The following is a 27,716-nucleotide window of genomic DNA, read 5'->3' on the forward strand; positions in this document are numbered from 1 at the left end:
GGCAGTTCAGAGTCAACCACATTGCTGTGGGTTTGGAGTCACATGTGGGCCCTACCAGGTAAGGATGGCAGTTTCCTTCCCTAAAGGACATTAGTGAACTAGATGAGTTTTTCCCAACAATCGACAATGGATTCACAGTCATCATTAGACTGTTAATTCCAAATTATTATTGAATTCAAACTCCACCATCTACCGTGGCAGGATTTGAACCCAGGTCCCCAGAACATTATCTGGATCTCTGGATTGACAGTCACCTAAATGCTTTTTAAATGTAATAAAAGGCACTGAATTCCAGATACCCACTGACCTCAGTGTGAAAATAAAATTCTTATGTAACTGATGACAACCTTTTTGCATTTTTATATATGAAGCAGAGCCAGAAGAAGCAGACTGTTGCTAAGGCCTGATTGTCAGGGAGGCGGGTGGGGACTGGGGCCTATTTAAGACTTTGGATTTAACCTCTTCACTTCTGGTAATGCGCACTGTGAACCAGCCATTTTATTTTTAATTCATTCATGGGATGAGGGTTGTCACTGTACGTTTGGAGTCACAATGAATGCAGACAAGGTAAAGTTTCCTTCTGTAAAGCGCATTAGTGATTCAGATGTGTTTTTCCAGCAAATGATAGCAGAGTCGTGGTCATGATGAGACTCTTAATTCCAGATTACTATTGACTGCTAATTCCGCCATCTGATATGGCAGAGTTTGAATTTGGATTTCCAGACAATTACGTGGGGTTCTGGATTAAGTCCATTGATAATGACACCAGGCCATAGCCTCCATTAATGTTGGTGAGATTCACGTGAAGCTGGGAGTTCGGAGGGGATTGCGAAGGATCAGTTAAGTTGTATAATCCCTACAATGTGGAAGCAGGCCATTTGGCCCATTGAGTCCACACAGAGCATCCCAGCCAGACCCCACCCCTACATCCTATCCCCATAACCCTGCACATTGCAGCCTGTGTTTGCCTTATCTTCTAGTCGTGCTTAGAGATCGGTTTTTGGGGAGGGAAGAGGAAGTGAGTGTGTGTGTGTTCAGCTTTGTGGGACGTGCCTACAGTGAGGGGAATGACACCTGCCGAGGCCAATGCCTGTAAGTATAAACTCTGTGTCCTGTACCACCTTGGGCTGCTTCTCTCCGGTGTATACAGGTAACATAGAGAAATGGCCTGTGACTGAGCAAGCAGCCCAAACGCAAAGAGCCTACTCCCCTGGTCTTCAATGTGCCTCAGACCCAGCCTCTACAAGCCACATCCCGAAGCCCTGGCCTAGCTATGGACACGCCTGTAACAAACAAATGCCGGAAACACTGGAGCATCAGCGCCTTTGAAAACGAAGGCATGTCAACGTGATGAGGATCCTTCATCAGAAAACCATGTGCTGGGTGAGTATTTTGTTCAAACTTTTGAAGCTTCTGTCTTGTTGTGGACTACTAATTTATCCGAAGGGCAGTTAGCCATTGATGATCAGTTCCGTTATTGGTTCTGATCTACTTTAATAATGACGCACGGTTGCTAAGCGACAGACTGTGTTGAGTATTAAATATAATCCAGAGTTTTATTTGCACCTCCAATCTGATTAGCTTGTTGGATTTTTGTTTAATAGAGCACAGTCTTATTTGCTGTAGCCCTTTCTGGGCCCTTACTGTGTTGTGGGTTCATTTGAGAAGTGGAAGACCCAGAGTTGTAGTGAATATAACCTGGTTATTCATGTTCACTATTGTCACTTGGATGAGCATCTGTCTGCCAGGAGATGGGTTTTATCCCATTGAATTCTCCAATAACACATGCTACCACAGGGATTGGTTAAGGCAGATACAGGTGGGCCATTCTTGAGTCTGTTCACGAGTTGATTTGTGCACGAGTCAGAACACAATGCTGAACAATATAAAATAGCCATTAATAAGCAGAGGAAGTGATGATATGTTGGACCTTTAAAATTACACCCTTATATGGCATTGTGTTCATTAAGTACGTGCTCTACAAGTTTTTATTTAAAGAATGACTAAACAAGTACACTTCAGAGAAAGGCAAATCAGAATTACTGATAGGTTGGGATGAAGAGAGCTGAGCAGAAGTTTGTGTGCAGCACAGACCAATTGGGCTAAATTCTGTGCTACCTATTCTCCTATAAACTTCACATTGACTCCTACCTAAATTGATCTGTTATGTGCTGTTCATTAACTTTTCCACATCCAGGCTCTTTTGTTTTCAGTTGTGTCATGTATTATGGTGTTTGGGTTGTAATACGTTCACCCTGAATGTGCTTTAGAATTGAAATGATGTTTGTAAGCCACGTAAGTCTGTGTTGATGCCTCTGATGCAGTTGGTGGACCCCCTTATTGCATTATTACCCAGTAATGCACATCTATATCTGACAATATTTTGTTTGGTTGTGGTTCCTTGGAGAGCTGTGGCTTTCAACATCTCTCACCCTATCAGTTGAGAGGAAGTCATGGTATGTGGAAGTCTTCTGTGCGGCACAACTGCCCAGACTGACCTTCAACTGCCCAAGTCCAAAGCATTGGCATTCCACCCCAAACTTCCCCATTTACCTTTTTAAAACCCTTTTTGAAAACTTGCATCCTTGATCAAACTTTTGATTACCTGATCTCAGGTCTCTGCCTTTAGCCCAGTGTTAATTTCTGTCTGATCACGAAGCTGTCTCGTACCATTTTCACAAACTAAATTGGTTATTTTAAATGCCTGCGCAAGTGTGTGATATTAGAGCATAGAAAGAAAATTGCAAGTATTTTGCCTCATCTGGCATCCCCTGCACTGCAAAATCATGGCTGCAATTTAAAGTTTGATTCTAGGAATGTTTTAAAAAAAGTGAAGCTGCTTCCTTCCTCATCCAAAACAAACACACCCAAGCTGTACAGACACATCCTTCCAACGAAGGCAAATTTACAACAGAAACCATGATTCAATATTTTACTAATGCCGTTTGTTTCCACAAACACCCAAGGTCACTTTCTTTTCACAGGACCACACAAACAAAGAACAAGAGTAGGCTATTCAGCCCCTTGAGCCCTGCTCCATCATTCAATAAGATTGTGGCTGATCTGATTTTAACCTCAATTCTACATTCCCACATTTCCCTGATTTAATCTTATCCATCTCTGTCTTAAAGAAATATTTAAAGATTCGGCATCCACTGCCTTTTTGAGGAGGGGAACTCCAAAGACACTCAACCCTCTGAGAGAAAGAAAACTATTTCCTTGTCTCTGTTTAAAATGGGCATCCCCTTATTTTTAAACGGTGACCCCTAGTTCTAGGTTCTCCCACAAGAGGAAGCATCCTTTCATCATCCGCCTGGTCAAGTCCCCTCAGGATCTTGTATGTTTCATTTAAGTCACCCCTGACTCTGCTAAATTCCAGAGGATACAGGCTTATCCTATCCAGCCTTTCCTCATGAGGCAATCCACTCATTCCAAGCATTCGTCTAATAAACCTTCTCTGAACTACTTCCAAAGCATTTAACCTCCTTCTGTACTGGATGCAGTACACCAGATGCTATCTCACCAAAGCCCTGCTGGCAGTGAGATGAATACAACACTAAATATATAGACACTATTTTACTCATGGATTCTCACCATAGTGAGTAAGTTATCTGCCCTGACAATTGCAACGTGCTAAAGAAGTTGGAGAACAGATTTGCTTTAACAATTCCCACTGGATGCTTTTATTTTAATTGATTTGTAATCCAAAACATTAAGCTCTCTTTCCCAAATATTTTCCACCTGATGAAGACTCCAGTCTCTCTCTATCTTCTCCTTCACAAAAGTAATCAAAGTGTGGTTTGTTTCACTGCTTTCATTATAGGAACAAGACGGAATACTTCTAGAAAAGAAAAGTATTTACTGTGTCAGCTACTGCTCAAAAATTAGGACTTCTAATCAAAGGGAGACCATTTAAAGTAAATTGAGAAAGGTCCATATTTCTGTGTAATTCTTTTTGTAAGTAGAATTTCTTGAAGTTACACTATATCTTTCACAAACTTGTACATCTGAAAGTGCTGCATACTTGTAGTACTTTAAGCACTGTAAACCCTGTTAATGGTAGTTTGTAATGTGTAAATTGGTTGCTACTTTTTGTGTGTTACTAAGCAACTATGTTAGAGACATCCTGCAGAGTATCCAGGGAGCAATGCGGCTAGACAACAGTAAAGAAGAGAATGTCTTTAAAAATAGCCAGAAGCTAACTTGGAGAATTTATGTAAATACTGTGGCTCTTGTAACAGGTCAGAGGCTGGAAATTCCATGGAAAATAACTCCCTTCCTGACTCCCCAAAGCCTCTCCCTCCACTTAAAGTGAGGATTGTCATGGAAGACTCTCCACTTGCCTGGATGAGTGCGGCTCCCGAAAGCAGCCACATTAAACATTGACGCCCCCCCCCCCACCACTATTAATGTACCATCTACGAGCCAATGCAGCAACTGACCAAAGCTCCTTTAACAGCATCTTGCACACCCACAACCTCTGTCATTAAGAAGAGAAAAGAGGCAGCAGGTGTAAGGGAGTACTGTGACCCAACTTCCTCCAGATCTCTCACCAGCATGAGTTGTCAACAATGAATAGTTTATAATTATTTCTATGTCAAAATCCTGGGACTCCCTTCTCATGACAGCAGTGTGGGTGAAGCTGTTTGCAATTTAAGTGCTGGGTCACTTCTTTGTGTCGTTGAGCACTCCTGCAACTTACGGGGAATGACTTGTGCAGAGAAGTTTGGATCAGTGCACCTTGGAGAGGGCATACCATCAGGTGCACATCACAGTGGCTCAAGAAAGTACTTTGTTATCACTGTCTTGAGGGCAGTTCACAGTGGGCAATAAATACCAGCCTTGCCCCACGTGCCACTCATGTTTTAGACTTTGCATTTCTTTTCAGTTTTTTTTTCTTTCAATTAAAATTTTGCTGCAATCAGCTTTGCCTCAGGGCACTTGGAACATGTATTTTACTGTTCGTGACACTGGACCAACTCAGAATCGGCCTTCCTTGGTTTTCCTTAAAACAGACAAAAGAGAAGCCCCTTCTGTTCACCTAAGTCATTGTGACTGAAAGTTACTTTGAAATCCAGCCTGTTAACAGAGGCGGTATTTGGGGGGAACGCCATAATTTGATTCATCATTGCTAGGCAAAACATGATCAGTCAGTCTAGGATTCTGTGGGATAGGGTGTGTCTACATGCTGTCGGATGGCTGCTTTGCAATAGTGAGGGTTTGATTCCCATAACGGCTGAGGTTACCATGAAGGACGCTCCTTCTCGACCTCTCCCCCTTGCCCAAGACATGGTGACCCTCAAGTTAAAGTCATCACCAGTCATCCCTCCCTCTCCCTCCCATGAAGGAGCAGCCCAATGGTACGCTGGGACTATGGTGACTGTACCTTTTATCGGGTGAGGACAGGTTTGAAGCATCTTTAGGAGCAAATCACTACAGATGCTGGAATCTGTACTGAAAACAAAAAATGCTGGAGATCACAGCGGGTCAGGCAGCCTCCATGGAGAGAAAGCAAGCTAACGTTTTGAGCCTAGGTGACGCGAAGTGTGGAGGGGTTAGCTAGGCAATAGTTTGAGGTTTAGGGGGTTTGGAAGGGTGGAGCGCTGGGGGAGAAAGGGTATTGATAGTTCATTTTTAAGTGATCAGAATGTGAGAGCGACAGAACAATGGTGTACCTAACTACCAGACTGGAAAAAGCAGATGGCCTCACTGGAGAGGGGTGGTGGGGAGAGAGGACATGGTGACAGAATGTAAGAAAGTAGTTAAAAGTTAAAAGAAAGGGAAGGAATGGGAGTGGGTTCACAATCTGAAGGTGTTGAACTGAGTATTGAGTCCAGAAGGTTGTAAGGTGCCATGTCTGAAGATGAGGTATTGCTCCTCCAGTTTTCACTGAGAATTGCAGCATGCCCGGGACCCAGTGTGATCTGTAGCATTTTTTTTGTTTAAAAGCACCTTTTATTGCTTCTCCTCTTACTGAGATTTGGCAATCATTGTCTGGGCTCATTTTAGAGCAGTGCAAGAAAGGTTTTGAGTTTTTTAGGCTCCTTTCATGACTTCAGGACTCCTCAAAGCACTTTCCAGCCACTGAAGTACTTGGAATTATAATCATTGCTGTAACCTAGGAAGCGTAATGGATCCCTCCAGAATCAACCAAACATTGGTACTTAAGAGATAGTAGGAACTGCCGATGCTGGAGAATCTGAGACAACAAGGTGTAGAGCTGTTTGAACACAGCAGGCCGAGCAGCATCAGAGGAGAAGAAAAGCTGACGTTTGGGGCCTAGACCCTTTGAAACGTCAGCTTTCCTGCTCCTCTGACGCTGCTTGTCATGCTGTGTTTATCCAGCTCCACACCTTGTTGTCTCAAACATTGGTACTTACTTTGATTGTTATCCCTATTTCCCTGAAGAAGGGAAAACTAAAGAACTTTGTGACAGATGGAAACATTATCTGAATTAGACTGTAGAGGAAATACTCGAGTAGTGGAGTTGGATTGAAATCAAGAGTATTTACTTCCTGGGTGGTTTTTGCTTCTCCCTCTTAAGAATTTGATAAGGTTGAGACTTGCATTAAACATTCTGCCACGTTGGAAGATCATCTTGTAGTAAGTGTCAAGGTGCGTGTTCCCAGTTGGGTCAGCAAATTTCAACGTCGTAAATGGAGTGTCCAGATTGTTGGTCTGGTAACGGAAAGGAGGGTTTTTGGAGGTAATCACCTTCGCTGTGTGCTGTTAACAAGATTGGAAAAAGTACATTAACCACGATTTTCACAGTTCTCAAGTTCAAATCTAATTAATCTGCCTTTCCACCCCCAGTTATTCACAGCACCCAGTTAACTTTACAAATGGGAACAGTGTTACTTAATTCAAAACCATCACTCATTGGCTCAACTGAACATATATTTTTGATTGGTGCAAGAGGGACTCGCTTGACTTAGATGAGGAGGAATTTCTTTAGCCGGACGGTGGTGAATCTGTGGCTGATGGATGTTGAGGCCAAGTCATTGAGTGTATTTAAGACAGAGATAGATAAGTTCATGATCAGTAAAGGGATCAAGGATTATGGGAGTAGACAGGAGAATAGGGTTGTGAAACGCATCGGCCATGATCGACTGGTAGAGCAGACTCAGTGGGCCAACTGGCCTAATTCTGCTGCTATATTTTATGATCTCATAGTCTTTGGTCAGTATGGAACAAATGCACCACAGTTGCGAAAGTATTTGAGCTAATGAAAGTGGTGAGCAAAATTTGTCCATGTCCCTGAATGTTCAGTGTGTTCATGTGAAATAGGAGCAAAAAAAATGTCTACGTTGTTAATTCTTGTGCCCTTTCCTCTTGAAGACATTGACAGAGCTCAATAGACATTAAGTACTCTGCAGTGATTTGCCCCGCCTCCTCACCATGATTGGATGGTCATCACAGCTAAAGAATCCCTTTCCTTTGACAATATTTGTGCCTAATCAGGAATATAGCACCACACTGCTAAACCTTTTAGTTTATCTACTGACTTTGAAACATACACATCTAATTAAGGGCATGTGGTGGCAGGTGACCTTCCACATAGATCATGTTGGTAGGAAAAAAATGGCAAAACTTTGAGATACACAGGTGGTGAGAGCCTACTTCAGTAGTTAAAGTGAATAACATAGATGGGAAGTTAGGTAGCCACAAGGGGGGACAAAAAGAATAAATTTGATTGGAGAGATTTGGTTTTTCTCAGTTGGCTAAACCATTGGTTTGCGACGCTGAGAATTTGAACAGCACAGGTTCAATTCCCGCACTAGCTGAGGTTACCATGTAGGCCCCATCATCTCATCCTGTCCTCTAGCCAGAGGTGTGGTGACCTTCATTAAACCACCCTAATGAGAGAGCATCCCTCTGGGACTGGGACTGTGCCTGTGTTGATGGTGTTACATCAAGAAAGGTGGGAGGAGGCTTGGCTAAATGTCCTGTTTCCATGGAGTAAGTATTACTCTGTAAACTACTGGGGGAAATGAGCAGAGCAGGGCAGAAGTGAATTCCTTTATCTTTGAGACCTGTTATAATTTGGAATGCATTGCCTGAAATGACGATTGAATCGATACATTAGTGACCGGGATAATTCTTTTGAAGGGAAGAAAAATTGGCAGGGCTATTGGTAAACAGCAGGTGAGTGGGTCTTTCAAAGCACTTTCAGAAGTGGCTTCTTTATCTGCCATCAGGTGCTAAAATGTCATTAAAAGCCATTCTTGTCAGAGGCCTTTACAGAGAGTGGTGGGTGTGCGAAATGTGTTGCCGGCGGCAGAGATACATTAGGGGCATTTTAGCGACTCTTGGATAGGCACACGGAGGATAGTAAAATGTAGGGTATGCAGGGTCATTCAATATTAGAGTAGGATAATAGGTCGGCACAACATTGTGGGCCAAAGGGCCTGTACTGTTCTGTATTCTATGTTTATCCTACGGTGTGTATATATAAGCCATGGGGAGGTGTGGCATAGTCATACTGGAATAGTCATCTTAGAGCTCCTGGCTAAAGTCCTGACAATGCAGGTTTGAATCCCACTGTGGCAGGAGGTGATCTTTGAATTCAATAAAAATCTGGAATGATAAAAGCCAAAAACAATGAGCCTGATGGCGACCGAGTAAGCACTGTTGGTTTTTTTTGTAAAATCTTATCTCCTGTAGCGTTTAAGATAAGAAAGCTGCTTTCCTCACCTGGTCTGGCCTACATTTGACTCCAGACCCACAGCAATGTGGTTGATTCATAATAACTGCCCCCTGGGCAGCTAGGGATGTGCAATGAGTGCTGGGCTGGCCAGCAACACCTACATTCCATGAAGGAAAAATGTTGTAACAAACTGATATAAATTTTAAATACAATTTGCTTGAGGCCATTGGTTATTGTAGAATACCTCGGTTACATCTTCTGCTGTTTGTCTAAGTGTATGGAAGACTTTCTTTGAATAAGGAAGGTAAAGTTGCCGAAACATTTTTGCAGTTTCTTCGTCCATACTAGAGAGGTCCATTTTAGCAGCGTCCTGATACAATTTTGCTTCAAACTCCGTGAAGACTGGTCCTGGCTCAATGAGACTTATGTTAAAACAAGAACAGCTCGTCTGTCTGAGCACCCACTAACAAAAATGTGATCAGAGATAATGGGAACTGCAGATACTGGAGAATCCGAGATAACAACGTGTGGAGCTGGATGAACACAGCAGGCCAAGCAGCATCTTAGGAGCAGGAAAGCTGATGTTTCAGGCCTAGACCCAAAAAGTCAGCTTTTGTGCTCCTAAGATGCTGCTTGGCCTGCTGTGTTTATCCAGCTCCACACTTTGTTATCTCACTGACAGAAATGTGTCTAGAGGTCAGATAGAACTAATGGAATGATGTAAAGATGTGTCAACAAATATATTAAACTATATAAAATACCTTTTATCATTGGAATATCTATAGAATCCAATGACACATTTTGTCCTGAAATGGTTTGGCAGAATGAGCTCCCAGAAGAAAAGGTGGAGTCTGGTACAATTACAGTGTTTAAAAGGTATCTCGATGGAAACGTGAAAAGGAAGGGTTTAGAGGGATATGGATCAAATGCTGGCAAATGGGACTGGATTAATTGAGGTTATCTGCTTGGCACAGATGAGTTGGGCTGATGCTGTACAGTTCTGACTTCTAAATAACTTCCTTATGAATTACCCATCGCCAGGTTGCGTGGATAGCTCCATTTTAAAATAACAAACTGAGGTTATCTCAATAAAACATGAACCAGTAGGAGATAGATGCTGGAGAATCTGAGATAACAAGGTGTGGAGCTGGATGAACACAGCAGGCCAAGCAGCATCAGAGGAGCAGGAAAGCTGACGTTTTGGGTCTGGACCCTTCGTCAGAAATTCACAACCGGTGGGAACATAGGCTTCATCGCTAACCTGAGTTATTTTTTCCAAAAAAAGTATTTTCTAAACAACCTGGACAAAGATCTGGAGCAGGTGGGATTGGAACCAAGTCCTCCCTCTCAGAGGTACAGAAGCTGCCACTGCACCACACCGGCCCTTGTATCACCCCTGATTTTAAAGGGACTTTGAGAGGGAAACAATGCTCTCCAAGCTCTGTGGTGCCTACCTTTCTTTAAATGTAGCTCTCCCGAATTTTCCTTTTTGTATTTTTGAATAAACCTGTTCAGAAATGTTGCTCCTCACCTTTGGAGCAGGGGCTCTTGATCCCAGGTCTCCTGGCTCAGGGGGTCGGGCCACTACAACTGATCCACAAGAATCCTTTATCGCTTCCTAGATCCTTTTTTCTGAACTAACCTGTTCAGAGATATTATTACGTATTTCTTATACGTAGGACTTAAATCCAGGTCCCCTAACTGAAGAGGTAAGCACAAGACCTCCCCCCCGCCTCCCCCCACCACCCCGCCATTGCTCCCCTAATTTTTTTTAGCAACTTGTATCCAGAAATGTTCTTACACTATTCTGAACATGTTACTAAATAACCTAGTCACCTGTGGTATTTTTGTTTCATCTACCAAGCACCACCAGTAAATCAGCTTTATTTTCTAACTGAACAATTTGCATGTAAAACCTTGCAAACAATCAAAGGTGTGAGAGCTAGTTAAATCAAAATGGAGGGAGATGAAGCATTTAAACCCCTCGTAGCTCCCCTGGTAGCATATTTTGTTATTGCACACCTCTGGAGCAGGTTGACTTGAACTCAGATCTCCTAGTTCAGAGGTGGGGTTTCTGCTCCTAAATGACAAGAACCCCATAGCTCCTCTGATTGCTCAGCAAGTGTATAAACAGCACCCGCAATTTGTGGTACTGAACTGTACAGGTTTCTGGGCCATTTTTAGTTAGGTAATCTTCACTAAGCAAAGTGTGATATGCACATGCTTACGTATCAGATCAGTGTTGTACAACTATGGAAGTGAAGAAAATAGAAGTGTATTGAACACATCAGATGAAAATGAAGCCTGAGCCTTGTAAAAAGAATGGGCCTCTGAATCTTTGTTTTATTTCCGGTTCAAAAATCTTCAGTGCTCTTACTTAATGTTGAATTTTAAGGCTTGAATTGCCAAACTTTCACAGAATCCCTCCCCTGCAAACTCCGATGCTGAATTGACATCGTTGAAGAGAAGGCCTGGAAATATGAAGAGAAAATTGATGTCATTCCCAGGGAAATGAAAGCGAAGTTTAAGTTTGATAACATAACGTTTTGTGTTCTATACTGCACTCACATGAGATGTCAATGAGCTAGTGGAACTTTGAAAATCTTCAACCTACCGTGGATTCCCATAATGCTACTCGTGACAACAATGTGGCCCATTTGTTGTCTTTTCACGTTGGGTAGAATTCCCTTCACCAAGCGAGTCAGACCAAAGAAGTTTGTGTCAAACGCCATTTTCATAGTGTGAGAGATTAGAAATGTTGTTTCTGCAGATAAGGATGAATGGTGGGGTCTTGCAAAAGAAGAACATTATAGTCACAAGATTTTGTAGCAGAAGTTTATCATTAACCAGAGATTAGGTTCTGCAAAGGCGGCAGTTAGCACGACCAGAAATATTGTTTCTGCAGACAAGGACGTGGTAGAGATAAGGGTGTTGTAGCAGAGGCTTATTTCTGCAAACCTGACGATTTGCACGTGCACCATGTCTACCGCTCTTTAGGATAGCAAATAAGGATTGCAGTAAACAAGGGAATGGGGCCTTCGGCTGGCAGAAAGGGAACAATAAACAAGGGCGGTCCGACAGGATGGGGAATGATAGGATAAGAGAAGACCAATGGGAGCAGGGAGGCGTGATTCTGCAACTTGTAAACTGTATAAGAATGTTTAACATGCTTTGTAGTGTGTGCCTGTCTAACAGACACCCTTTCTTGCAAGATCGTACAGAATAAAATTGTCTTGTTTCCAAGGCTTTGTCTCAGGCTGAATTTGTGAGCAGGTACTGTTTCTCACAATTCGGGGCTTGTCCGGGATCCGATACTCCAACCGCTCGGCACTCTTAGGACGACGGGGAAGGCGCGCCTCGCCGATTTTGGTGATCTCCAACTCCCTTGTTTGTCGTTTGCGGTTTGGGCGAGTGCGATCCGGACTGGGAGACCCTGGAAACAAGACGGGTGGACGCGGCGGGTCTGGTCGAGTAACTCTTGTGCACAAGACCCGGGTCAGGAAAGGTCTGAATGATCTGTCCGGGTGACCGGGAGAGCAGCGGTATTTGCTGCAGGTATTGCCGCGGGGACGTACGGGGAAGAGTTGTAAAGACCAGGTAACTCCGTGCATGGACCAAGGTAAGAAAACAGACCTTTAAGTATTGCCTTGGTGGTCGGGACGTACGGAAAGTACGGGGAATTGGCGAAATATAAAAAGTGTATAATTGGCCTGATTAATCGGACGAGTAAGGTGCCTGCCTGATTCGAGCACCCAGCCTTAGACCGGTTGTTAAGAGGGGAAATCCCCCACGCGAAGGTCAGGACCTGAAGTGGGTGTGGAAGAAGGCGCCACTGAATCTCGACAAGATTAATTAAATTAGCAACAATGGAAGGCAAGGGAAGTTGCCTGAGTAGCGATGGATCTGCAAATAACGTCAAAGTGGAATATATTCTGCCCGACAGCCCTTTGGGGAGAATGTTGGGCAGTTGAGAATACGGCTCCCGGACGCGGGAGAAAGACAAGACTACAATGATAAATTATTGTTGTTTTGTTTGGCCTAGAGAAAGCGTTAAGGTACCTGATCCGACGAAGATTGGCTGTGCCAATACCTATATCAGAAAGAGTCAGATTATACGGCTTGTTGGATAGGAGGTGCGAAGGTAGGACTATATCCTATGAGTGTAGAAGGATCAGGGGAAGGACAGGGAAAGGACGAACAAGAAAAACCACAATGGGATCCCCTAACATGTTTGCCGCCTCCATATCCCCCCTCCTCCCCACTGACGGCCGTAAGTAGCCTCCACAACCAGCCCACGGCCCCAGAACTAACCCCAAACACCTGAAAAAGAGACGAACTCTGAGGTAAAAGACGCGGAACCTAGAGGGCCCAGAATTACACGATCTACCCCACGTAAAGGAGGGGCCGAAACAAAGGAAAAGGAAAAATTATACCCTTTAAGGGAGGTCCCGGTTGAGGATGGTGAAGTTGGGTATGTGAACGCTCCCTTAACCAGTAGTGAAGTTAGGATCTTTAAGAAAGAAATGAAAAGTTTAATAGAGGATCCGGTCGGACTGGCCGAACAGTTAGATCAATTCCTAGGACCCAATTTATGTACCTGGGGAGAACTGATGGCAATTCTAGGAACTCTATTTTCGGGGGAAGAACGAAGTATGATTAGGAGGGCGGCCTTACAGGAGTGGGAAAAAAAAGGCACCCAGCGGGACTAAACGTAGTCCCAGCAGATCAGAAATTCCCGAATGCCGATCCTCACTGGGATAATAATAGAACAAACGATAGAGAATCAATGCGAGATCTGAGGGAAATGGTAATATTGGGAATTAAAAAGGCAGCACTCAGATTGCAGAATTTTGCTAAAGCCTTCGAAGTACGACAAGAGAAGGATGAAACTCCTTCTACATTTCTTCAAAGGCTCAAGGAGGCCACGAGGAAGTATTCGGGGATGGATCCCGATGATCCGGTAGCTCAGGGACTTTTAAAAGTCCAGTTTGTAACTAAATCGTGGCTGAACATACAAAAGAAATTACAGAAAATAGAGGGATGGAGTGAGAGACAGATGGAGGAATTACTACGAGAGGCGCAGAAGGTATATGTAAAAAGGGAGGACGAGAAGCAGAAACAAAAAGCAAAAATGATGGTCGCCGCCATTAAAGAAGTGACAAAGAAAGAGTTGAACAGGGAACACGGAGGCAGAAAGAGACACAAAGAGAAGAGGCAGATATTAGACGCGGGAGACGACAGGCAGGATGTTACCGTTGTGGAAGAGTGGGGCATTTTATGCGGGAATGCCCAGAGTTAACACGGGAAAGGGAAACGGTCTCCCTAATGGCCCTCGATGAGGATTAGGGGAGTCAGGGGTTCCTTCCTCCTAAGGCCCACCGGGTACCCTTGATAAACTTGAAGGTGGGACCTGAAGGGGAGGAGGCAGTATTCTTGGTGGACACTGGAGCGGCACGGTCATCCCTAAGTTTTATACCTACTAGTGTTAAATTGACTAACGAGTATCTCAGGGTTTCCGGAGTAAAAGGCGAAGGATTCCCAGTGCCTATTTTTGAGCCAACCCTAATTAGAAATGATGATAAGGAAGTGACAGGGCAATTACTATACATTCCCGACATTGGGAGTAATTTACTGGGTAGGGATTTGATTATATTGCTGGGCTTAAAAATTGGGGTAGAGAATAGTGTGGTAGCTGTAACAATGGCTGTGTTAACGCCTAGGGAAGAACAACAAATCAGTCCTGATGTGTGGGCGAGAGCTGATAACGCAGGGCATCTAACTATTACCCCGTTGGTAATCACACTGACTCGAAAAGATGAGACGGTTCGGGTTAGACAATACCCTATATCGTCTCTCCTTATGAAATGATGTTTGGATTACCTTTCTTGGGTGGAAAAGGGGAATTACCAACTGTAGAGTTCAATGATAAGTTTTTAAAGAACTATATTGTGGCGCTCGGTTCTTCTTTGTCTGTCCTTAGGAAGAAGGGTCTGTTGACCCAGACACCTCCACTTGAGTTTGCAGTACATCGGATACGACTGGGTGATTGGGTCCTGATCAAAACCTGGAAAGATACCAAACTGCACCCAAGCTGGGTGGGACCGTCCCTAACCCTCCTGACTACTGAAACAGCCGTCCGTACTGCTGAAAAAGGGTGGAATCATCACACTCGTGTTAAGGGTCCGGTGGACGCTCCTTCCCCTCCGGCAGACAACCCTTTGAAAGTCAAACTGAGCAGAAAGAATGAGCTGAACTGATATGAGAGACTATTAAGCATTGGTTAAAATTTTTGTTTTGAATTGTAAGCATTGCGCGAACCCACGCCTCCCGGGTACTTGAAGGGTTAGGGAATAGACAGGTTGGGGGTGTGTTGGGAAGCTGAAATGAGCAGGCAGCTTTATGTTGTTACGATAATATTGGCGCTAGTTGCCCAGGGGGTTGGGAAGAATCATTTTACTGCGTTATGTCACAATTATGCTAGAGTAACGGGGCGTACTGACTTGGGTATGTGCTGCGATCCCACACCATGGAGAATCTGGAATCCCTCTCACGGTAGTACCACTTACCAATAGAGAGGTGTATGATGTACAACAATTTGACTTGGGCTGAAATGATACAAAATGGAGATCTGAAAGGGGTGATTATAAATTCACAGGATGGTTCCCTCCACCGGCTCCGAAAACCCCGGGTGCTAGCAACGGCCTTCGGGTTTCCCCACCAAAAGGAGTAGTCGATACCACTTGTTTCTGCAATCAGAACAACAGAGCACCCTTCCAGTTAGGAAACTCATCTTGTGTCGCCACCAGCCAAGCTACTGGCACAAATGTACCCCACATATTGAATGGGACATATTGGATATGTGGTCTAGAGGCCTGTCCCTTTATCCCTGTGGAAAGGTACATTCGGGTGACCAAATGCATAGGAAGCGTAGAAATGCAGGAATGTTATGATTTTTATCTAACACTGCCTCAAAGTCAGAAAGGCTGGAGTGGCTGCTGCTACCTTGCCTACCTAATTCCCCATCTGAGGCTGTTAGATAAAACCCCAGAAATAACTCAGAATGGGCAGGGAGGGAAGCGGACACCCCGAGAAGTAATCGAAGGGGATTGCTTCCTCTGGACTTTGATACCTATGTATGAGACTGCCTGAGTAGGAAGAGAAATACAAAAGTTGGCGCCTTCCCTGGAGGAGTTGGCCAACAATACTGCCGATGCGTTGGCCGAGACCCAATCCCAAGTGGCGGCCATAACGACCGAAATGATTGCCACCAGGCTAACGGCTCTTCAGAATAGGATGGCTCTAGATTGTATTCTGACAGAAAGGTGGTACCTGTGCACTCTTTGGGGAAGAGTGTTGTACATACATACCTGGGGTTTCCCATAACATTACTGATATCTCCCAACACATGCGAGACAAAATCGCCAAGATAAGGGAGGCCGGTAACCGATACCGGAATGAAAAAGGCTGGGAATGGGGGGGGAATTGGGGATTACCTGGTTGGGGAAGGTGGTTTGGTTAATTTGGCCATTTATGGATTATTGATATTAGTGGGTCTGGTGGTGGGGTTTAATGTCCTCAAATGGATACTGAACCGATTAATGACATCTCTAGGGGAACGAACCCTAGTACATCACCAGATGCTTTTACAATCAGCAGATGGTATGCAACAAAGAGAAAGTCAAAGAATGCTTCTAGAGTTCGAAAAACGAACATCACAAAGAAGGATTTAAGGGCTAACCGTGTACAAGATTGTGAACCTCAACGCCAGCAAGCGTAAGAGGGCAGAAAATGGGAAAATGAATTAGAAAAGGGGCTCACTTAGTGCAGAAACAACAGTTTGAGAAAAAGAAAAAGGGGGAATTGTGAGAGACTAAAAATGTTGTTTCTGCAGATAAGGATGAATGGTGGGGTCTTGCAAAAGAAAAACATTATAGTCACAAGATTTTGTAGCAGAAGTTTATCATTAACCAGAGATTAGGTTCTGCAAAGGTGGCAGTTAGCACGACCAGAAATATCGTTTCTGCAGACAAGGACGTGGTAGAGATAAGGGTGTTGTAGCAGAGGCTTATTTCTGCAAACCTGACGATTTGCACGTGCACCATGTCTACCGCTCTTTAGGATAGCAAATAAGGATTGCAGTAAACAAGGGGATGGGGCCGTCGGCCGGCAGAAAGGGAACAATAAACAAGGGCGGTCCGACAGGATGGGGAATGATAGGATAAGAGAAGACCAATGGGAGCAGGGAGGCGTGAGTCCGCAACTTGTAAACTGTATAAGAATGTTTAACATGCTTTGTAGTGTGTGCCTGTCTAACAGACACCCTTTCTTGCAAGATCGTACAGAATAAAATTGTCTTGTTTCCAAGGCTTTGTCTCAGGCTGAATTTGTGAGCAGGTACTGTTTCTCACAATAGTTTCCAAGCTTTGGCACTCTACTGGTCCGATAAGTCCCATTCCAGCATTACTTACGAAAACAGAGAGCAATCCAATGCAAAATAATGCTTTTGCACAATTAGATGTTTTCATGAACCAGAAACCAAGGTAAAATGTTATACGTCAAACTGTGGGACTGTTTAATACCTAAAAGACTAAAACAAAATGCAAGTTTTTAACAGTTTGCCTGTGTAAATTTGTTATTCTGTAATTACTTGTGAATAGATGTGAACATAGAATCCCTACAGTGCAGAAAGCAGCTACTTAGCCCACCAAGTCGGCATCCCACCTAGAAACAACACCCCCAACCCATCCCTTAAACCCTGTCTTTTTACAATGGCTAATCCACCCAGCCTAGACACTACAGGGCAACTTTAGCATGGCCAATCCACCTAACCCGCACATCTCTGGACTGCGGGAGAAAGCTGGAACAGCAGGCAGCAAAACGGTGAAGATTCAGGGAGAACATACAAACTCCACACAGGCAGTCACCCAAGGCTGGAATCAGATATTGGCATCTGGTGCTGTGTGGCAGCGGTGTTAACCACTGAGCCACCGTGTCACCCATAGCATGGTGTCTTTAGGAAACGTTGACAGAGCTGTGGGGTACAGATCAGGACAGTGGGACTAATTAGGCAGCTCTTTCAATGAATCTGTACAGGTACCATCCTCCTATGTTTTATCACGCTGCGCTCCTTTATGAAAAAGCCCCCTGTTGAAAAGTAGCTGGCCTCTGTTGCATTCCACACAGCAGAGTTGAAACAATAAACTTGCTGTAACAAATTCTGTGTCCTAATTTGCTTCGTGCCCACTCTGAGAATAATGTGTAGCATAGAAATGTTTTCAAAAATTTGAAGTCGAATTAGGATTTGGGTTGGGTTAAGAGCTAGACTTGGGTTTCAAGTTAGTATAAATGGCTTAAGGTTAGAATCTAGTTCTGTTTGGGTTTACAATGAAGCTTGGGGATTCACATTTGGAACTAGGATCACAGTTAATTTTGTTCAGGGGCAACTTGATTCTGTTCGATTATTTCTTATTTCAATGTGGAAAGTGTCAAAATGGATTTATCTGAGTTTGTTTCTTTTTCTTTTATAAACCTCACCCAGAATGTCCACCTTTTGTCCTGGAATATTGTTCACACATTTGTAGATGGAGTCTTCGCTGCAAACATCAAGTTCTTTAATTTCCAGCGTGTTGTTCAGTGTCTCACATGCTGCATCTTCCAGTTGTTTCTTCTTCTCTAAATCTCACATTGTTGCGATAACTCCAACAAGACAAAGTTAGATTTATTTATGGCAACTTTGTAAAATGTGTCATAGATCCATTTGGTGAACATTGAACACATTTCATAGTCTAAATGTAAATGGTCGTTTTTTTTAATTTTATAACAAGTGAGAGTTGGAATGAGCATTGAAATTAAAGTGATCTGTTCACCCAGTTTAATAGTGCAATAGTAGTCACCATTTTAACCATAGAACCCATATCGTAAAATACAAAAAGGGAATTCATATCCTATCCGTTTGCAAGGTAAGATTTAGATGAGATAGTAGGAACTGCCAGTGCTGGAGTCTGAGATAACAAGGTGTGAAGCTGGATGAACACAGCAGGCCAGACAGCATCAGAGGAGCAGGAAAACTGACGTTTTGGGCCTGCACCCTCCTTCAGAAGATTTAGGTGAAGTTCCTTTTGACTGTTTCATCTTGCCTTCTCTGAGTAACAATTTAATCCATGTTACCATTCTAGCTTGTTTCTCAAATATGTGCGCTATTTCTCATCTTTCTTGATAACTCAGCACAGATGTAGTCAGTCCATCAAAGCTGCTTTGCTCATTAAAGTGTCCTGTTTCTATCATGCCTTTAGTGACCTTGGAATATTCCAAAGCACTTTGTCACCAATGAAGTCGTTTTGAACTACAGTCACTGTGTAGAAACAGGACAGTCAACTCATGCACAGCAAGCTCCTACAAATAGTAAAGGAATAACACTGGATAATCTGCGTGACAGTTGTCAACTGAGGGATAAATATTGGTCAGGGATATTTCATGGTCATCAAGATAGTGTCATAAGATGTTTTCCAACCACCTGAGGCATGCAGTCAGAAATTCAGTTGAACACCCCATGATAAAAGTATCTTGTGGGGAGGTGATGGCCTAGGGGTATTATCATGAGGCTGTTAATCTGGCGATCCAGGTAGTGTTATGGGGATCCAAGTTTGAATCCCACCATGGTAGCTAATGGAATTTGAATTCATTGTCAAATCTGGAATTGAGTGACAAAAAACCCGTCTAGTTCTCAAATATCCTTTAGGGAAAGAAATCTGCCATCCATATCTGTTCTGGTCAAGTCTATAGGGGTGAGGCGGGTCAGACAGCATCAGAGGAGCAGGAAAGTCAGTGTTTTGTGCCGAGCAATGTGGTTGATTCATAACTGCCGTTTGGGCAAGAAATACTGGCCTGGCCAGTGATGTCAACGTCCTGGAATTCCCTCCTGAAAAGAATTGTGGGTCAACCCACAGCAGGAGGAATGCAGCAGTTCAAGAAGGCACCTCACCACCACCTTCGCAAGGGGCAACTAGGAATGGGCAAGAAATGGCCAGCCAGCGACGCCCACATCCCACAAATGAATAGAAAAAACAATCTCATGAATGAACTTGCCAAAAAAAATTCCAACCGTGTGCAGCATGTCTTTAACATCTAGAGTGGAACTGGAGGTGTGTTTGGATCCGTCTCATATTGGCCATTTGGATCTGCTGGAGAGGCAGTTGGAATCACCAAGGGGCGTTCAGGAGATATACGGCGTGTGCTGGTTAGATTTAGAGAGGTGGTAACACCAGCAGGCTCAGTTAGTTTATGGGCGACTGTCAGGAGAGGTAGGATGGTAGTGCAGGAGTCTCCTGCGGCTATTCCTCTCTCAAACAGGCACACAACTTTGGCTACTTTTGAGGGTGATTAGTCTCTCAGAAGAAAATAGAAATGGCAGGCAGATCTTAGGCACCAAGAACAAACTTTTTGTTAAGCGGTTTTGTCAAAGTTCAAAAGAGTAATTGTTGTGGAGGCAGACAGGCGATTCTGGCCATGAGCAAAAAATCAAGATGTCGTGGTGCCAGGTTCAAGGGCATCACAAAGCGGTTGTAGTATATTGTCAAAGGGGTGAGAGAGAAGACAGAAGGTGTTGTGCACATTAGTAAGACCGTCATAGTCAGGGAAAGGCTTTGAGGCTTTGCAGACTGAATATGCGAAGTTAGGTAGGAGGGTAAAAAGCAGAGCCGCAAAGGTGCTAATCTAGATTACTCCCAGTGCCATGAGCTTGTGAGAGTAGGAGTCAGAAGACAGGGCAGATACGTCAATGGCTGAGGAGATGGTGCAGTGGCAAGGATTCGGATTTATGGATCATTGGGATCTCTTCTCAGGCAGTAAAGACCCGTTCAGAAGGGACAAGTTTCACCTGAACTGGAGGGGGACTGGGTGGGGAGATTTGCCAGTGCTTTTCGGAGGCCCTGAAACTAGTAGGGATGAGGGGTGGGGTATCCTAAGTAGTAGCGAGAATAGAGAGACAGAGGAAGGTGGTTCTGAATTAAGAAAGAGCAAGTTAATTCAAAAAGGCAGGTGAGAGCCAATCAAAGCAAGGTAAATCTTAAGAAGTAAACTGCATTTATTTCAATGCAAAGGGCAGGCAGATGAACTCGGCATGAATGGGAACATGGGACTGGGATATCATAGCTATTTCAAAAACATGGTTGAGGGAGGGACTGGACTGGCAGCTCGATGTTTCGGGGTTTAAATGCTGGAGGGGGTGTGCCATTTTTGATTGAGGAAAACATTGTTGTACCTAGAGAGGATGTCTCCGAGGGATCACCCACTGAAGCTGTATGGGCAGAACTCTGAAATAAGAAAGGGTTGATCACCTTGATGGGATTGAATTATAGGCAATCCCAGTAGTCCGGAGCAAATATGTAGAGATCTAAGATATATGTAAGAATAGTAGGGTTGGAATAGGAGGGGATTTTAACTTTCCAAACATAAACTGGGACTTGGATAGTGTTCAAGGCTCTATGGTGAGAAGTTTGTTCAGTGTGTTCATGAAAATTTTCTTTGTCAATATTTAGATGTACGTACTAGAGAATGAGCAAAACTTGACTGTTTTCTTGGGAAATAAGGCAGGCCAAGTGACTGAAGTGTTACTGGTGGAGCACTTTGGGACTAGTGATCATAAATCTATTCATTTTAAAATAGTGATGGAAAAGGATAGGCCTTGTATCAAAGTTAAGGTTCTTAATTGGAATAAGGCTAATTTTGACAGTGTGAGACAGGAACTTTCAAACGTTGATAGGTAAAGGTGTAACTGGTAAGTGAGACACTTTCAAAAGTGAGATACGAGAGTTTAGAGACATTATCTTCCTCTTGGAGTGAAGGGTACAGCTGGTAAGAGTAGGGAACAATGGATGAATAAAGATATTGTGGTTCTGGTTAAGAATAAGAAGGAGTCATATATTAGGTACAGACAACTGGGAGCAAGTGAATCTCTCAATGAGTAAAAGGTGTGTAGGGGCGATTCTTAAGAGGGATATTAGGAGAGCAAAAAGAGGGATATGAGATAGCCTCAGCAGATAAGGTTAAGGATAATTCAAAGAGAATTTACAAGTGCATTAAGGGCAAAGGAGCCACTTGGGAGAGAATAGGGCCCCTTAAAGATCAATATCTATCTATGGAACCACAGGATAGATAAGATGCTGAACAAATATTTTGCATCAGTTTTTACTGTCCAGAAAGAAGTGGAGATTAAAGAACTCAGGAAAAATAAATATTGATGTCTTGAAAACAGTTCACATTACAGAAGAGGGAGGTGCTGGAGGTCTCAAAAAATGTATAGGTGGATAAATCTCTGGGACCCGATCTCGTGTCTCTCAAGACATTGTGGGGAGTTAAGGAAGAAATGGCGGGGTCCCCAGCAGAGATATTTGTATCATATATAGCCATGGGTGAGGTGCTGGAGGTTTTTAACAAGGTTTCACATGGTAGACTAATTTGTAAAGTTATCTCACATGAGATTTAGGGAGAGTTTACCAATCGGATATGAAATTGGCTTGATGTTGGGAGACGGATGTTGGTGGTGGAGGGTTGTTGCTTGGGCTGGAGGCCGAGGTGACCAGCAGTGTTCCACAGGAATTAGTGCTGGATCATTTTATACAAATAATTTGGATGAGAATTTAGGAGGCATGGCTATTAAATTGGCAGATTAAACCGAAATTGGTGGTATTGAGGACAGTGAAGACAGTTATCTAAGATTACAAAGAGATCTTGATCAATTGGGTTAATGGGTTGAGGAGAGGCAGATGGAATTTAATTTGGATAAATGCGAGGTACTGTTAAACAAACAAGGACAGGAATTTTACAGTTAATAGTAGGGGCCTGGCAAGTGTAGTTTAACAGTGACCTAGGCGTTCAGGTACATAGCTTTTTTGAAAGTTGCATCACAGGTAGACAGGGTGGTTAAGAAAGACATTTAGCTTGCCTTCATTGCTTAGACCATTGAGTGTAGGACTTACGATGTCAACTTGAGATTGTACTGGACATTAGTGAGGGACTTTTGGAATATTGTGTACATTTCTGGTCGCCCTACTATATGAAGGATGTTATTGAACTAGAGAGGCTCCAGAAGAATTTTAACAGAACATTGCTGGGACTGCAGAGTTTGAGTTATAAGGATGGCTGGGACTTTTTTCATTAGAGTGAGGGGTGACCTTATAGAGGTTTATAAAATCATGAGGAGCACAGACAAAGTAAATAGTAAAGCTCTTTTCCCTTGGGTGGGCATGTTCAAAACTAGGGCGTGTATTTTTCAGGTGGGAGGAGAAGGATTTAACAGCGACGTGAAAGGTAACTTCTTCACACAGATCATGGGCCATACGTGGAGTGAACAGCCAGGGGAAATGGTGGATCCAGGTACAATTGCAACATTTAAAAGATGTTTGGAAAGGTACATGAATAGGAGAGGTTTAGAGGGATTTGGGTCCAACGCAGGCAAGTGGCACCAGTTTAGTTTGGGAAACCTGGTTGGCTTGGATGAGTTGGACTGAAGGGCCTGTTTCCATGTTAGCAATATGCAAGGCCCCGAGTCCCAGGACATTTTGCAATGTTGTATGAAATAGAACTGCATAGGACCAGGAATTTTTATTTGTACATGGGATTTGAGCATCACTGGCCATTTATTGCCATCCCAAATTGCCCAGAGCACAGTTAAGAAACAACCACAATGTGTAGGCTTGGACTTGCATGGAGGCCAGATCCAGGTGACAGCAGATTTCCCTTCCCTGAAGCGATTGTGAGCCAGATGATAAACTTGGTCTCAGCATTCTGTCAATGCCGTTAAAAAGATTCCTGCGAGCAGTGTGGGAGAAACACGGTGGCAATCCTCCATTCTATTTATGACCTCATCCAACTGGTTACATGATAGACACTGCAGCCTGTTACCAAACAACACTGCACAGGGCCTTGGCAAGATCCCATCCGTGGTATTGTGCGCTATTTTGGTGGCCTTACCAAGGAAAAGGTATACTCTCCATTGAGAGAGTGCAGCAAAGTCTCACAACGCTGATTCCTGGGATGACAGGGTTATCACAGTGTGGGAGATGGACCTATATTCGCTGTTGTTTAAAAGAATGAGAAGAGATCTCATTGGAATGTGTGTTATTTTGGACATAAACCCGCTCTCAGCTCTTGCTCCATCGTCTCTAACATTGCTCCACTTTGAGTGAGTCACTAAGCACTTTTTAGAAGTTGTGGGGTTTTCTGTCTCTATTACGTCTTGAGGCTGAGAGTTCCAGAAACTGAGTCAACAACATTTCCTTTCAAATTCCCTCTAAGTATCCTGCCTCAAGGTTCTGGACCTGTCAACCAAAGTGTATAGAACCACCTTCCTCTGCCATCATATAACCTCTGGTCTGGTTTAAATATCGCATGAAGGCTACTTAGATGTCTGAGCAGGAACAACAGGCAACAGTATTATAGGAATACACAAAAAGCCATTTCAGACTGGACTGAGGAGAAATTCCTTCGCTCAGGAGGTGCTGAACCAGTGGAATTTTCTGACACAGAAGGCTGTGGAGGCTAAGTAACTGAACATAGATCAAGAAGGAAATAGATTTCTAGAAACCTAAGAGTGTGAAGGGGTATGGAGAGACAGGGGGAGTATGACTTTTGAAATAGAGGATCAACGATGGTCATGTCAAATATTGGAATGAGACGTATGATCTACTTCTATTTTTCATGTTCAGTAAGATATAGGCAGGGTACCTCCGAATAGATTAGTTCATGATTTTATTCACGTTACTACATCTCTCCCAATCTTCAATCATCACTTTTTCAAACTTATCTCTTTGATTATCCTTATGGCAAACTCGCCCAACTCTGAATCCCAACTCGGTTCTTTCACCAACTTGTCAAACGCCTTTTATTGTTTTACTGCGTGAAGACAATTTAAGTACCAGGACTGACACTGATGTGCACCAGCGTTCTAAAAGCAAGTTCTGTGTTAACACTAGTTTTAACCCATTGTCTGTGAGGGCAAATCATAGTATCGTAGAAATGTGTAGCACAGTGAGGCCATTCAGCCCATTGATCCATGCTGACTTACAAACAGCCATTCAGTGTAATCGCATATTCAGTTCTTGCTGTATCGTCTTGTAGATTATGCCTTCTGAATTCATATCCATGTGTGGGAGAAACCCGATTAATGGGCATCTGATTACAAGCACTTGTCCATACCAATGTGATCTCGGACAGGGGTGCAATTTTAAAGATCTGACGTTTCCTGCGTTTACGAATGGCTACTTTACATTATCCTGCATTGTCTCCTGACCTTGTGAGAAAATCCACTTACAGACAAACTCCAGACTGGCACTTGTTCACAATGTGGGGACAGCCTCCTTTTTATTTCCAGAGATAGTAAGAACTGCCAATGCTAGATTCAGAAATAACACACTGTGGAGCTGGAGGAACACAGCAGGCCAGGCAGCATCAGAGAGAACACAGTGTGGAGCTGGAGGAACACAGCAGGCCAGGCAGCATCAGGGATAACAAAGTGCGGAGCTGGAGGAACACAGCAGACCAGGCAGCATCAGAGATAACACAGTGTGGAGCTGGAGGAACACAGCAGGCTGGGCAGCATCAGAGATAACACAGTGTGTAGCTGGAGGAACACAGCAGGCCAGGCAGCATCAGAGATAACACAGTGTGGAGCTGGAGGAACACAGCAGGCTGGGCAGCATCAGAGGAGCAGGAAAGTTTGACATTTCGGGTCGGGACCCTCCTTCAGAAAAAGGGTCCCGACCCGAAATGTCAACTGTCCTGCTCCTCTGATGATGCCCGGCCTGCTGTCCTCCTCCAGCTCCACACTGTGTTAACTCCTATTTTTTTTTCAGATGTTGTGGGGGTTCCTGCCTTTATCACACTTCCAGACTGAAAGTTTTGGAACTGAAACCCAACTGGGTCAAAAGATCTCCCTTCAAATTGTATTTAACTTTTGTGGCAGGACCCTGAACAGCATTGATGTACAGTGGGATCTTGGGGTTCAAGTTCATAGCTCCCTCAAAGTGGCCACTCAAGTAGATAGGGTGGTAAAGAAGGCATATGGTCTGCTTGCCTTTATGGGTCAGGGAATTGAGTACAGGAGTCAGGATCTCATGTCGCAGCTTTATAAGACTTTGGTCAGGCCATACTTAGAGTATTGTATTCAATTCCGGTTGCCACGTTACACAAAGGATGTGGGGTCTTTGGAGAGGATGTAGAACAGGTTTATCAGGATGCTGCCTGGATTTGAGAGTTTAGGTATAAGGAGAGGCTAGAAAAATTCAGGCTATTTACTCTGGAGCTACAGATGAGGGGTGATTGAAAGAAGTCTATAAAATTGAGATGCATAGATAGGGTTGAAGGTCAGGATCTTTATCCCAGAGTTAAAACATCTAATACCAAGGGTCATGTGCTTAAGGTAAGAGGAGGATAGTTCAAAGGAAATGTGAGGGGCACGTTTTTTACACAGAGGGTGGTAGGAGTCTAGAAAGTGCTACCAGGGATGAGGTGGAAGCAGATACAATTGGGAAATTTAGAAAAGTGCATGAATGTGCAAGGAATGGAGCGATATGTACCAAGGGCAGGCAGAAGGGAATAGATGTTTTTTTCCTTTATTCATTCACTGGATGTGGGCATTGCTGGCTGGGGCAGCATTTATTGCCCATCCCTAGTTACCCAGATGGCCATTCAGAGTTAACCACATTGCTGTGGTTCTAGAGTCACATTTAGGCCAGACCAGGTAAGGATGGCAGTTTCCTTCCCTAAAGGACATTAGCGAACCAGATGGGTTTTTTTCCCTGACAATTGACAATGGATTCTTGGTCTTATTAGATTCTTAATTCCAGATTTCTTTTATTGAATTCAAATTCCACCATCTGCTGTGGCGGGATTTGAACACCAGTCCCCAGAATGTTTTCTGGGTCTCTGGATTAACAGTACAGCGATAACACCACTAGGTCATCGCCTACCCCCCACTAACCCACTTTGGCGTCAAGTTTGCTACAACATTGTGGACCGAAGGCCCCGTCCCTGTGCTGGAATCTTGTTTATGATTTTAAATCCCCTGCCTCGATGTTTTGGAGTTGCCAGTTGAGGAATATAGAAATAGAGAGTCTCACTGCAGTTTTAAAAAAGACACTTGGGCATGCATGAGATTTCATAAGCTACAGGCTATAGACCAAGAGTTAGAAAATGCACAGATATGAAGGCCACAATGACTTTCTTCTGCGCTAGAATTTTTTTGACGCATTTATTATATTTTCACAACATAACAAAGATTTAGCTTCAATATGAACACTTAGGTGGAACACAGCAGAATCTCGCTCCTGCCTTACCTTTGAATCATTTCAGCTGGTCTTTTGCGAGTTTGACTGCAAGGGCCAGGCCAATGCCTGAGGAACAGCCTGTGATTACGACAGTTCTTGTAGACATTGTGGATTTTCCTCCTGTAGACAATTTCAAGCATAGACAAAGATAACAGGGTGTGTGAGAGGCTGCTTTTCACTTCTGAGGCAGACAATCTGCGTATTAGTGCGTTAAACAGAGCAGCTCACATTTGAGATAATGGGAACTGCAGATGTTGTAGAATCCAAGATAATAAAGTGTGAAGCTGGATGAACACAGCAGGCCAAGCAACATCTCAGGAGCACAAAAGCTGACATTTCGGGCCTAGACCCTTCATCATAGAGGGGGATGGGGAGAGGGAACTGGAATAAATAGGGAGAGAGGGGGAGGCGGACCGAAGATGGAGAGAAAAAAAGATTGGTAGAGAGGAGAGTATAGGTGAGGAGTAGGGAGGGGATAGGTCAGTTCAGGGAAGACAAAGACCCTGGTGTGGCCTCCTGTACATTGGGGAAACCAAGCGGAGGCTTGGGGACCGCTTTGCAGAACACCTCCACTCGGTTCACAACAAACAACTGCACCTCCCAGTCGCGAACCATTTCAACTCCACCTCCCATTCCTCAGACGACATGTCCATCATGGGCCTCCTGCAGTGCTACAATGATGCCACCCGAAGGTTGCAGGAACAGCAACTCATATTCCGCTTGGGAACCCTGCAGCCCAATGGTAT

At 43.8% G+C, this 27,716-nt stretch overlaps 1 pseudogene; it reads right to left on the reverse strand.

Moving 5' to 3' along the window:
* Positions 1-6,498: 6,498 nt before the first annotated feature.
* LOC125447413 (retinol dehydrogenase 8-like) lies at positions 6,499-27,082 on the reverse strand (annotated as a pseudogene).
* Positions 27,083-27,716: the final 634 nt, after the last annotated feature.

This window comes from Stegostoma tigrinum, chromosome 35 (genome assembly GCF_030684315.1).
Source record: "Stegostoma tigrinum isolate sSteTig4 chromosome 35, sSteTig4.hap1, whole genome shotgun sequence".
In the NCBI taxonomy this organism is placed as follows: Eukaryota; Metazoa; Chordata; class Chondrichthyes; order Orectolobiformes; family Stegostomatidae; genus Stegostoma; species Stegostoma tigrinum.